Below are 11,955 nucleotides of genomic sequence, written 5' to 3'. Positions count from 1 at the left end.
TGAAGGGGTAAATAACACTTACCTATTCATTTTCTCCATACCATTTATTATTTTATAGACCTCTATCATAACCCCATTAGTTGTCTCTTTTACTCTTGCCTCATATGGAAGCTGTTCCATACCCTTAATCATTTTTGTTGCCCTTCTCTGTATCTTTTCCATTTCAAATATATGTCTTTTGAGATGAGGTCATGAAAACTGCCTTACAGTATTTGAAATGTGAGTGTACCATGGATTTATACAGTGGCGTTATGATATTTTATATCTTATCATCTATCTGTTTCCTATTGTTTTCTAACATTGTTAGCTTTTTTGTAGCATCTACAAACATTGCCACATCACTTTTCCAGATTACTCCTGGGGAAATTCTGCACCACTGTGTGCATGCATAATTAATGAGCCATGCAGATTTTAAATTTGTTGTGCAGAGAAAAAGCTTCTGCTGAAAAGTTGCTTCAGTTCTGCCTTTGACTACCATGAGCTGCTATGGCGATAGAACACAACAGCAGCTTCCAGCAGAAAATAACTTCCACAGTTCTGTCTTTTGCCCACCAGAGAGTGCTGTGCAGATAGAACACAGCAGCAGCTCCCAGCCAGCTAAGGAAGAGAAATGGCCTTCTTCACAGTGGGCTAGGTCAGGAGACGGGGGCTATCTGGAGACAGACAATGTAGGGTGCTCGGGGTGTCAGACAGGGCTAATAAGGGCTAGTAGGGGAAGACATACTGGGATAGGGGTTGAATGGGAGTAGAGGCACAGGGCCATGGGGGGAGGGAGGTGCAGGTCCACATGGTGATGGGGGGAGGGGTTGCAGAGCTAAATAGGGATAGAGGGTGCCTGACGGGGGTATAGAGACACATGGGGATGGGGAAGTGGGATTTTGAGTAGAGGTGGAGGAACACATGCGGACAGAGGGAGTGGGTGTCTGAGCGGGGGTGGAGGGACACATGTACCTGACTGAATGGGAGGGGCTAGGAGCCAGCCAGGGTCTGCATGGGGGAAGTTCGGTAACAGACCCTCCCTACCTCTCTAGCACCTATTCCATATTTTTCCCCACCCATACCCAACAACCCTCCAAGTTCACACTCAGGCTCCTTCCTAGCAATTATTTCCCTCTCCCTCAGCTCCTCCCCACACCTCCCAGCCTTTGCACTGCTTCTGGGGGCATGCGGGAGATATGGTTCTGTACTGCAGTTTAAATGCATTATTAAGCAGAGTTCTGTATTAATATGCCTAGTAAGGAAGCTATTCATAAAAAAACCCAAAAAACCCCAAAACATTTTCTGAATCTTTTTTGTTGTCTATAATGTTAGAGACATACTTGCTAACAGGTATTTTGAAATAAATGACCAAACATAACTGAAACTTCTGATTATATTGTGTTATTTTGACAAATAACATATGCAGAAATTTGCAGAATTTGAAAATATTGTGCTCATAATTTTTAATATTTTGTTGCAGAGTTTTAGTTTTTTTGGTGCAGAATTCCCCAGATCATTTGTGAATGTGTTGAATAGAACTGGTTTCAATACATATACTTAGAGGTCACCCAGTATTTACTTCTCTCCATTGTGAAATCTGACCATAGAGTCCTACACTTTGCTTCCTGTCTTTTAACCAGTTACTGATCCAGGAGAGGACCTTCCTTCTTATACCATGACTGCCTATTTTGCTCCAGAGCCTTTGGTGTGGAACCTTATCTGAAAGTCTAAGTGCCACTATATCAACTGGATCATCCATGTCTATTTGGTGTGGCATAACTTCCCTTTACAAAAGTTGTCTTGACTCTTCTCCAACTCATGTGTCTGAATTCTGTTCTTTATCTCTAACTTGTCCCTCTCAAACAGAAAATATGACAGATTGGAAGCCTGTGAAACACCATGATAGAGAGGACTTGGATGGATGAACAATTATCCAAAGATCCCTGTGGGGACTCTCTGAAAGGATGAAATGAAACAAATCACATGAAACTCCAGCCTTTCATGCAATCTTCAATGAAGTCAATGAAACCTTGTCGCCAGAGGTATCAAGGGCTACTGATAAATCTGCATGGATTCAACAGCAGAGAATCATTGCTCAAATGTGAGCAGTACAGTCTCTGTACTGCCCTCAGATTGAAAACCTATTTGACTGAGAACAAGGAAAACTGAGGGTACCAGATGATAAATTACCTTATCACTTCTTTGTTTATAATTGTGCCATAAAAGGGAAGGAGAGAGAGTTAGATCAGTGAGGTTGTCAATGTTGAGATAGTTTTGCAAGCAACAGCTCGGTAGTGGAAAGCTCTCTTGTGGAAAGTAGACAATCCTACCCTTTCCTAGGGATGTATTTCTGTTTTCAACTAACTACAGATCCAGTACCATCTACTTAGTTTTATTAGTCATAAAGAACACGAGTTCAACTCCCAGATAACAGCTTGAAGACACCCACTCGCCAATCCATCAGAGCCTAATAGCAAAACTCAGCCCTCTTGACATGCAGTAATGTATCTACCTCTATAGAAGCATCCTCTTCAGTACAAATGTGATGCAATTCTTCCATAAAAGAAAGAAAATACTTCACATCAAGAACTGTTCTATGTTTTTTTCCCTAGGCAATTGCTGTCTGAATTCACCAAACTGTATACTAGCTTTAATAGTTCTTCCGGATCAGGCTTTATAGATGCAATCATCAATATATATTCCAAAAAAACAGAGGACTACGCTTATCAGAATTATGGTTCTTTCCATTCATAAAATAATGTGTCTAGATTGATTTCTTAATTAATCTCACAATTTTATGAGAGCAAGTTAAAAATGTCACTTGTAAAAGTCAAAGTAAAATAATTTTTCATAGGGTTAAAGAAAATGTCAAATGAGAAACTTGTGTTTGATTTGATTTATGTGTAGAACATTTCGCACAGCATTAGTATGTGTGCACTAGTATCAGAATATCAAGTGGATAGTTCAATGCAGCTGTACCATCTATCACAATTTCTAATGATGATGCAGGACCCCAGGAAGCAGGCAACATAATGACTTTCCTGAAAAAGAAATGGCTATTAGGTGGAAAGATAATCACCACAGAAAAAGGATAAGTGCTTAGAGGTGTTTAGCGCCATATAATAATGATTCCATTGCCCTCTGATATCTTGCCCCTGAATGCTTCAATCATTCTTATTAAAGGACCACAAATATGGAGTGAAACACAGTTAGTATAAACTGCTTTAGATTAAAATAGTAAAATCTTACAATAGCTTTTTTAATGTCATTACAATATTTTGCATCGGTTGATTTGGATGAGAAAAATGTTTATTTTGGTTTTTTAATAATATTTCCATAATCTTAATATAGAGTTTTCCTCTTTTAATATTAGAAACTGTTTCATCAATTGCAATTTTTCCTCTCTTAGAGTTAAGCTAGTTATTTTTCACATCAAATACTAAACCTATAGTCTGACTGTCAATCACCACATATAAGAAAATGTACAAATTAGAAAGCTGCTAATTTGGGACAATTATACACTTAATTACTGATTTGAGTAAATCAAGATACAATAATTTGAACGCTATGGGTTAGAATGCTATATTTCTATCCAACTGTTTCTGCTACTTCATATAACAGTAATATTAATGAATTTTGATAATCAGAATTCATTTCTTTTAATAAATTGGCATTCAATTAATGAAAAATTAACACTTTTTAGTCTCAGAATGGAATAAACAATTAAAAATTAATCAGAGAAACCTCTAATAAATCTTACATGGTATGGAGTGGAGCTAACATCTAATACCTTTGTAAGTGTACAAGCCATTCAGTCTTCATTTGTTAAGAGAGCACTTTACTACAATTTTTCAATATTTCAGTGGCAGGGGTGGTGTTTTGTTTTCTCCCCTTCCCATCTTCCTTTCTAGATCTTAAGACAACAGCAATATACCTGGGAATTTGGTAAGCATCATCACACTAAAGGACACTATTTTAGTCTCTAAGGTGCCACAAGTACGCCTGTTCTTTTTGCTGATACAGACTAATACGGCTGCTACTCTGAAACCTGTCATTAATGGACACTAAGATCCAAATTATGCTCACCTTACTTTGCACAAGATAAAAAGGATTTCCCTCTCTTGTTCCAAAAGTATTCAGCAAACACAGTGTACAAAGTAGCTTTATGGTTGATAGTTTTGCAAAAAGGTAAAACAGTGCAGCATTTTGAAAATTAAGTTTAGTAAATTTAGGGCCCAGTCCCACTGTCACTTATGCATGTGAATAGCCTTACTCCTTTGAGTAGTCCCTTTGAAGTCAATAGGTCTCCTTGCATCAGTAGAGCTATTCATATGTTTTGCATGATCAGGTCCTTATTTTAAGTTGGCTTGCCTCTTGGTAAGTCAATGTATTCTTTGGCTATGACTATGAGGCATATTGCTACAATTTTTTAATATCAGGTAGAGCTGAGAAAATCTGATTCTCTGGTTTGGTGGCCAAACCAAGGGAAAAATATTGCTTTGGTTTAACCTAAATGAAAATGTTTCTAATGTTTTGGCAAATCAAAATGTCAAAAACACAAACAAACCCACCTTTTCTTTTGGGTCAACCTGAATTGAAACATTTTGTTTTGATAGGGTTTTTAAATGAGCTTTTTAAATAAAGGCGAGGGAATTCTAAAAAAGTTTTTCTGAAATGACATTTCAGATTTTTTTCAATCAAAACAATTCACCAGAATTGACCCAAATTGGCATATAGTTTTGATCAATCTGAAGTTGCATATTTTTTTTGCTGAAAATAAGTTTTGTATTTAAAATTTATTTAGCTCTAGCTTCAAGTGTTTGTGTATGAAAACCAGTATTTTGAAAAATGTTTGAGAATTTCTGCAAGCAATACTATTCCACTATTTCTGCAAGTTAAAACCTGGTGTATGTGTGTGCATGCAAAATTGTGAATTTGTCCAACACAGATACATGCCATTTTGCAAAGAAATTTCACCATTCCACATGAACAATCTCAAATGTATGATTCCCAGTGTTCTTTTACTGCCTCTAACATCACCCCAAATCAACTGGGAGATAGAATTCATCATGACTTCTTCAGAAGAGAGCTGGCCAACATTTCACAGTTCTTTGTTTCAGCCTCCCTTTTGTACACTCTTTAGTTGCTACAGAATAAGATCTTAAACAGATGCCTCTGGACTCCTGCAAAAATCTTTTTTGCCTAGCTTTCCAATTCTGCAGAGTGCTGGAGATGTCAACATCTCCTAGCATCATTATCTCATATTCTTTCACGTTGCGATAAAATGTTTCCACTGTGGAAAGAAGTATGTAACCTTATCATCTCTACTTTAATTGGCATATCCTGTCCACAGCATACAGATCAGATATTTTATTTGTATCTATGACCTTTAGGGCCAACTTTTTAAACAAGTGGGTGAAGCTACAGAAATGAACGTACAGCTGTCCTGTCCTCAAAAAACAAAAAAAATAACAAAGCGCTTGCTTTTGTACATACAAGTAGAATTTCTCTTTTTCTTTTCTTTGGTACAAAATGGATAGAAGTGAAAGAAAAGTTGGAATGTGTATTAGCAAAAAATATTCATTTGTGCCCAAGAGTAAATATGTTGATGGGTACTTTGGGTTAACACACATTTTGGATTTACTCATCCCCGCCACCCCCTTCTGAGAATTTGGTCCCTTGTATTCTATCCAAGAAAGCTCCACAGCCCACCGAGATATTAAATCTGCATACCACATTGGACCCTAACTGTGACCAAGATTCACAGCCTTTTGTGATGTGTAAGATACAGATAAATCTGGGGCTGTACAGAGAGCAAAGCTATTTTAGTACAAAGATGGCCCAGTATGTAAACGGGGAAAAAACCAGCACCTTTGCACCATAACTGGAAACAGTGGAACTGATCTAAGGGTGAGAATTTCTGTAAGTGAGCTCACTGCACTCATGATTTGCACTTTAGATGCCCATGTTTCATAAAAAATCTCTTTAAAGACGAAAAAAGCAGGGAAAATAAGTCTCAGAAGTCAGAAGACAAATGGATCACTTGCACTAATCAGGATTTTTCCCCCCCTGCTCTATATTATGTATTTTCTAGGTACATTATACACACTGTTTTTACTTTCTATAAATCACTGGCAAATCTATCCCAAAGAGAAGAAATAATCTTTTGTTTTGGATCTATCAGGCTCACTGCAAAATCCCTTTGTTTACATGGGCATTGGCAGAGGTCGGAGTCAGTTGAGAGTGGGATTTCCGCCTAGAGGAAAAATGCAATGGAGTGGTGTAAGCTGCACTGTTACATGATTAGTGAACAAATGGTGTGTGTGGTAGAGAAAATTGCTGCTGCTTTGTTCATTTTTTTATTTGTATTTCCTATGTTCTTATATATCTGAACATGTCAAGGGCACAGAGAGTTTTGGATGGGCACATTTTGATGTGGAGTTTTACCAAAAGACTAATCTCAAAAAAGAGGGACACTTGTGTTTAGAAGAAGCCAGTGATGTCAATCAGCATTAATAACAACAATATCCTTGACCCGCTAGCTGTCCATGGGTAGCTCCTCAAGATACAAATAAACCATGGGGATGTTAGTGTTGTTTATATGTAACTCCTCTTGAAAAAAATGTATAGAGAAAGGCTGGGGATTGGGACTGCAGATGAACACAGTGGACATAAATTATGGTAATCACAGACACTGAAAGAAGAGTTAGGATTATAGATGGTAGAACTTGCAACCACCACCTACTGTCACAGCAAAAATATATATGTTTCCTGGCCAAAGGAAATGGTGGTTTTTCTCCTACAATCCCCCACTCCCTCCCTTCAGATACAAAGCAGACGAAAAGCAAGAAAGAAAATGAGAATGTGAGTAGCCTGGAGCATTGGGTAAGATGCAAATCATCAAGAAAAAAAAATCATTGTCATTTTTCCTAAAGAGAAAATTGCATTGCTGCCCATACATTACCTGTGAAAAATAGAGGACTTCAGACTCCAGGGCTATCGAGCTGACACTTTTTGTGAGTACTAAATCTATTGAATATTTTTTTTAAAATAGAGAGTTCTGCTTCAACTGTGTATCCTTGTTAAAGTCTCAGGGACACTCAAGGGCATGGCTTATCAGTAAAATCATTAGATCCCAAATTTGACTACCCAGAAAAGAATGAAAATGGTATGCCTTGGGATACTATGGATCATAGCACTTGGAAACAACAAGAGGTGCATCAAAAAGTAAGTAAATAATAATTAACATTTAAAAATCAAATCAGATCACCAGGAAGACGGTGACAAACTGGAAAAATTAGAGGTGAAATGCTGGGCTCATTGAAATCAATGGCAACATTCAGATTGACTGGGAGTGGATTTCACCCCAAAATGAGGAAGATGAATCCTAGTAAAAAGACAAAAAACAAACAAGTAAACAAAAAAAAACCCACAAAACACCCTTGGAGAAAGGAATTAGGGAATTTGCGAAACCGGAATGTACAGAGTCTTAACATAAAACCATCATTTGAATGGTTGGGAGAGGCTGGTACCTGCATCTGTTTCAAGCCACTCATAATTCCACAACATAAATTGCTCATTTTGACTTAGTTCAAAGCAGAACTCTTTCTACTATGTGTGGAGAAGCAGTCTGTACAATATTTTTTATAACCACAGATATAATACATCACAAAGATTTCCATCATCTGGCGTGCAATGTTGGTGTGCACTGTTCAACAGTTGCTGTATTTCACCCCAGATATGTTTGTATTTCAGAGGTCAGTGAAGTGATTTCTATCTCTTATCTGTTGTACATGACAACGTGTTGTGAAGAGGATTCATTTATGTTTGAGACTTGTGGCTGAAAAGTGCTATAGATGTGCAATTGCAAATGCTAATTATAATGTTAACTAGATAGCATTTAGGTTTTAATTGACCAACAGTAATGTACAGCTATACTATGCTAACTTTGTCAGCTGACTTGTTTTTGCCTTTCTTGTTTTAGGCAGTCTTATTGACATAACTGTGATTTTCATCACAATATTAGGCCCTGAACTTGCCAACACTTATGCACACTTGTAACTTGATTCAAGTGAGATGTCCATTGTGTTCTGAGACACTTCATTAGGATCAGAGCAATATAGAGATGGAAGGGATCTCAAGAAGTTAAGTCCAGCCCCTAGTCCCGAGGCATGTCTAAGTAAGCCTAGAACATCCCAACAGATGTTTGTCCAACCTGTTTTTAAAAATCTTCCCCAACTTTCCCTGGGAGCCTATTCCATAGCTTACCTATTCTTATGGTAAAAATGTTCTTTTCCCCCCCCCAACAGCTAACGTATATCTCCCTTGCCGAACATTAAGCACATTACTTCTTGTCATAGCTTCACATGGAGAACAATCAAAATAAATATTTACGAGTAACTGACTTACCTGATAGAATGTAGATGAATGCAATATATTGTTGATAGGTTCAAAAAATAAAATATGAGCAGAGTGAAAAGTTCCCTTCCTCTCCAGAGAATAGATTGCATCTTTATGAGTTCCAGAGTTGGAAGTTGCATGGAGCCTCTATTTTAGCCATGTTTTTGTTGTGTTCCCTTGACATCAGCAAACAGTGTAAAAGGACAACAAGTTTATAAAGTGACCAGTTATCTGTTGCTTCTACCTCATCCATTTTCATTCTGTCACACATTTAAAAGCAACTTGGTTGTTTTCTGCCCTACTCCCCAGTGAGCACACACCTTTTCAAGTACAGAATGAAATCTGGTGAGGTGCCTACTACCTAATACCAAGGGCCTGATTATTCACTGCCTTGCACCTTGTGTAGCCATTTACCTTTTTGCATGGTGAATGCAAAACACTATTTTTCTAATTATGTAGCATCTTATGTCAACTTTGCACAGGGGCAAATGACTATATCAGACAGAAGGTAACAAAGAATCAGGCCCTGAGCATTTAAGATTCTTGATGAAGAGGCAAATAGGTCTTCAAAGGGTGAAAAAAACAACTACTTTTCAGGAAGATTAAATATTTACATAGAAAATTTCTTGGGCTTAAGTCATAAGTCCATCTGGCGGAGATATTGTTGTGGATGTGTTGGAGAATGAGGTAAAAATAAATGTCACCAGACCATTTTAAAATTGATGTGCCATACAGCTAGGTGAGTGACACAAACAACAGGTAACGGTGATAATTGATGAATTATGGTGAGAAAAAGGAAAATAATTGTGCAAATACAATTAATGTTTGCATTTTTTCTTAAAGTTTGGGGATCACCATGATCTTCAGGAAACCCTATGGATGACAGCAAGTCTGGGCCTTATTATGTATGTTTGACGTATTGAGTAATGCCACACTCCTTGGAATCAGGCCCTTACGCTACAACTGGCAACATGCATGTTAACCGCTAAAATTGACAACTTAGGGAAAAAACCAAAATATATACCTAACTCTATTTGACTTTTGTGCAGCTATGTAGAGGGGAAAAAAGGACACCACCTTTGCTCAGTGGAGTAGTCTGAATGGGTCTTTGTGCTCATTCACCTGAATGCCAGGGAATTTGAAAAGCAATTGTGCCTCCAAAGAATTGGAAACTCAAACTGGGGTCAATCATTCTCACACATCATCACCAATGATAAAGATTCTGCAGGCCAGATTCTGCCCTTAGAAACACAAGTCCAAAACCATTGCCTTCAAATTTTGTTGTCAGGTACATCTGTGAAACACAATTAGCTTTCATTGATGAGTACAGCTGAGGACACAATTTGAAGAAAACTGGGTTGTACCCATGTGAATTAGGGTGTTACTCAGCTTGTAGATTCTTTACTGCTTGTGAGGCTTGTGGTGTACTGAACATTGTGTTAAAATTACAAAATATCACTTTAAGAGTAAGGGGTTTCATGGTCCTGCTTGTATACTAGGGGAATCTATAGAGAAGCTTGTGATCTAGGGTCTTCTACAGTCAGTCTGCAAACTACCATCCTAGAACTAGGTGAGTTGTTGTGCCTCTCTGCTCCAGTTAGCGTTGTCTCTTTCTGGTTTTGGTTATTGCTGTGTTAGGGTTCTGGATTTTAAGATATAAAGTAATGTTATCTTATTTCCAGAAAGATAAAACCATATTATACTCTAACGGTTCTGTGTGTATGCTGTGAATATAACAGTGGTGATATATCATCCAGAAATAAACCAGCTCAATGTAAATCATAGGGTGAGTCTGAGGACTAAGTAGGGAAATTGCCCTAGTCTGCTGAGCATTCTGGTGGAAGCGGGGGATGGAAGAATGGGTGAAGTGTGCAACAAATTAATAGTTTGTGGGTTTGGCTAGATCCTGAGCTCCCATAATGTTAGATGGATTCTGAGCCTTCAACGAACTGTTAGTTAAAACCTAGTGAGCACCCATTCAGATCAGCAGTGGTATTTTATAACTCTCTGCTTCAGTCTCTTCATTGACTCAAATATCTTGTTTAGACTAGCAAAATTAACAATTGTAAGCAATAGTGCAGTGTCATCAGAGGTAGCAACAAGGTAAGTGTTAGTGTTGACTGGGATCAGGCATTTTTACCATTGCTCAATGCAAGTTATGACTCAGTGCAGTGCCGCCGTTATTGGCAGTTCTCAAACTACAGGTTCTCATTTTGTAAGTACAGATGTACCTACCCCCACCCCCAAAAAGCCACAACATTACATTCTGAAGGTTATAATGTAAAAAACAAACAAACAACACAGAAGTGCAAATAGCATAAGATTTTTAGTCTGGAATCAACTCACTGTGGAAAATCCTTAGGGAGAAATTAAAGTCTTGGAATTTACAGATTTGGGACACCTAGATTTATTTTCTTTGTTCCTGGCTATCTTTGAAGGAAAAGGTGGCTAAAATATTACATGTTAACTAAGTCTTTTAGAAACAGATCTTGTGTTGCTTTTTCATATAACATCTCACAATCGACTGCATTGTTTGTAAACAAGTAAACAGTCTGATTATAACCTGAAAGCTTTAAAATGTTTGAGGTACTCTTTGGAGAGAGGGAGTCCAGTGCATTACATATTACAAAAAATATATATATTGGCCAGAATCATAACTAGTGTATATGGGACTAGCTCCATTGGCTTCAGTGCAGCTACTTTAACTCACAGCAGCTAAAAATGTTGTCCAATGTCTTCAGCCTGAGTTGGAACTAAAATTTAGTAGGGGCTAGGTCTGGGTAAACAGGATAGTTTGGTGGTTAAGATACTTGTCTAGGGTTCAGAAGAATGGGTTAAATTCCTGGCTCCACCACACAGACATGTCACTTAATCAAATTGGGTGAAATTCACTCCCTTGCAGTTGTACAGCAACAGATTTATGCACCACTTTATGCCTATTTTGAGGGCTTAAGTAGTTCATAGGCCTTCGGATGACAATCTGCATGGGCATGAATTTAATTCTCTGTGTCTCTGATCCCCCCCATCTGTAAAGTTGGAATAATACCTTTTCTTTACCTCACAGAGGTGTTAATGGATATAAGAGTCATCAGGATTCATAAGGCAGTCAGACACTACAAATGTATTGTGGCCATATAAGTTCCTAGATAGCAGATGTTGTATCCCTTACCTATATCCACATCAGTAACCTGATTAAAATCAATACTCTACTAGTGTGAGAGTTGCAGGAGTCAGAGAAGGGACCACTAGATCATATAGTCTGACATCCTGTATACCACAGGCCAACAACACTACCCAGCACCCACACACTAAACCTAACAACCAAAGTAAAACTAAAGCATTACAGCTCACATGAGACTAGACTGTTACATGCCACAGACAGGGAACAGGTGGAAACAAGGGGCACCAATGCTCAAGGCACCTCCAATGGCAGGGAAATGATTACGTGAAATACTTGCACCCACACTCTGCAGCAGAAAGTGAAAAAAATCCCCAAGGTCACTGCCAATCTAACCTGGGGGGAAATTCCTTCATAGGGTGATCAGCTAGACTCAGACATGTGAGCAAGAACCAAAC

At 38.1% G+C, this 11,955-nt stretch overlaps 1 long non-coding RNA gene across 1 annotated transcript; it reads right to left on the bottom strand.

Annotated features, from left to right (window-relative positions):
* Positions 1–511: 511 nt before the first annotated feature.
* Positions 512–11,096, bottom strand: LOC115646289. The gene is made up of 3 exons (XR_003998986.1): positions 11,086–11,096; positions 9,454–9,461; positions 512–615 (listed from the first exon to the last, which is right to left on the bottom strand). It is a non-coding gene; the product is annotated as an uncharacterized LOC115646289 (long non-coding RNA).
* Positions 11,097–11,955: the final 859 nt, after the last annotated feature.

Source organism: Gopherus evgoodei, chromosome 1, assembly GCF_007399415.2.
Source record: "Gopherus evgoodei ecotype Sinaloan lineage chromosome 1, rGopEvg1_v1.p, whole genome shotgun sequence".
NCBI lineage: Eukaryota > Metazoa > Chordata > Testudines > Testudinidae > Gopherus > Gopherus evgoodei.
The sequence above is the reverse complement of the archived record's forward strand: the minus strand, read 5'-3'. Positions and strand labels throughout refer to the sequence as shown.